At 62.9% G+C, this 1,922-nt stretch overlaps 1 long non-coding RNA gene across 1 annotated transcript; it reads right to left on the bottom strand.

The window, feature by feature from the left end:
• Positions 1-361: 361 nt before the first annotated feature.
• On the bottom strand, positions 362-1,535 carry LOC140597354 (uncharacterized). The gene is made up of 2 exons (XR_011999211.1): positions 1,400-1,535; positions 362-939 (listed from the first exon to the last, which is right to left on the bottom strand). It is a non-coding gene; the product is annotated as an uncharacterized lncRNA (long non-coding RNA).
• Positions 1,536-1,922: the final 387 nt, after the last annotated feature.

Raw genomic sequence — 1,922 nt, 5'->3', positions numbered from 1 at the left:
CAGAAGCGGCCCGTGTGCCCCACCGGCCCCAGGAAGCTGCGCGTCACCGGGGGCACCACCCTCGGAGGCACTGCGTGCCGGGCACTTGGGGCGGCCGCTCGCGGCTGACGGTCTCGGTCCAGTGCTTGTTCCAGGAGATGCGCACCTGCACGCCCGTCACTCACGCGGTGGGGACATACCGTTCATTCTGCAATGTAAAGTCAACTAAAAGTCAAAGCAGTACACACCAAAAGACGTAGACCTGGACCTACAGGCAGGGACGTTCCTTCACACCAGGGGAGAAAGGCTACAAAGCAGCACACGCGGTAGGACCCCGCGCTTGCCGACACAGCACACGCGCACGGAAACACGCCAACACTCATTTCTTTAAAAATATTTATTGAGTATGTGCTCTGCGCCAACACATAATTTACGTGGAAGACATCTCTACGACTGTACTATCCATGCAGAGTCCCGTCACATGCATCGCCGCCTCCAGGCCCTGCACGGCTTTGGGGCGCCCACCTTCGCACGACAGGGAGGGACCCGGGCAGCAAGGACACCATGACACATGATGCGTGAACAGCCACTTTCACAGGAGTACAAGGTGATGCGCGTGTGCCCTGCGAGTTGAGATCTAGACCTAGCTTAGGGACACGGTGCCACCGACTCGGCCACGAGCCAGACTGTGGACACCTGGGGACAACGCCTACTTCTAGAGCACAGACACGGGCAGTGACAGGGGTGAGGGGTCCCCGCCGAGCCCCACGCGGCGCCTGTGGAGGCCCGAGGAAGGGAGCGCGCACGCACACGGGTGTCCCGCCGCCGGGCAGGGGAGCTCGCGGGCCACAGGAACGCAGGCTCACATCCAAGCGCGTCTCCGCCCGGGCTCGTTCCTGCAGCACCTGCTTCCCACAGCTTCGACCGTCGTCTCCAGATGGGAAAGACCTTCTCTCCCACCTGGAAACAGACCAAGCAAATCAGTCATAATAAACCGCTTGAGTGTGACTCACACGCAGCACCTCCTGATGACGACTCAGGATCGCACCCAAGAGCTTCAGGCGGAGAAGTTTCTTAATGACCAACATTAAGACTTTGACATAAAATTAGCACAAAGCAGGTAGGAGACCAGAGGAGAACCGTCGCGTCCCCTCTGCCGTCCTGCACCAGGTGTGGGAACGGCGGCCCGGCCCGCTCTCCACCGGGGCCTCCTGGACACGGGAAGGGTGGCCCTGGGCTGGGTCCCTGCCCTCAGACTCACCTTCCTGCCCCCGTTTCCTGTTCTACCAATAACAGCACCAACTGCCCGCGAGGAGGATGAGAAAGCAGCGCAGGCGCGTGAGGCCGAGGCCGTGGCACCGCGACCGCCACGCCCGTCTCCCAGCACCAGCGCCCACCCGCCCTGCGGCACGAGCCTTACTTTCTGCGATGTGGGGTCTTGTGTGGAAGTGACGGACCAGCTGAGCGCCACGGACATGTGCCTCCTCCACACGGGGTTTCTCTGCAGCACAACCGAGCCTGTGACCACATCTCCCGAGAGCACAGACACGGGCTCGTCCATCATAAACAGCACCTGCCTCCAGTGGGTGGTTCTGCAAGACACGGGGCACGTGTCACCTCTGTGGGGCGGACCCCCAGGCTCTCCCGCGGGGCAGACGCACCAGGCCCACGGCGAGGCCTCTGTGGGCGCCAGGGACTGGGCCACAGCCCAGCGAGCACGCGGCTCTAGGTGCTCCCAGGGCCCAGCACCCTGGCACAGGGCGTCTACCGCATCCCTGCCCGGTCCCTAGGCTGCCAATGCCGAGTTCTAGTTTCCGCAGCGCAGGAAGGTCACTGCCCCTGGGAGTCGGGCTGGAGGGTGAGTGGCAAGTGCGACATCTGGGACAAACGGTCACGCTCCGCACTCTCTGGGTTCTGCAGGCCCTGAGGACACGGCTCCATGG

This window comes from Vulpes vulpes, unplaced genomic scaffold, assembly GCF_048418805.1.
Source record: "Vulpes vulpes isolate BD-2025 unplaced genomic scaffold, VulVul3 u000000710, whole genome shotgun sequence".
Classification (NCBI taxonomy): domain Eukaryota; kingdom Metazoa; phylum Chordata; class Mammalia; order Carnivora; family Canidae; genus Vulpes; species Vulpes vulpes.
Note: the sequence above shows the minus strand (reverse complement) of the source record. Positions and strands in the feature narration are given on the sequence as shown.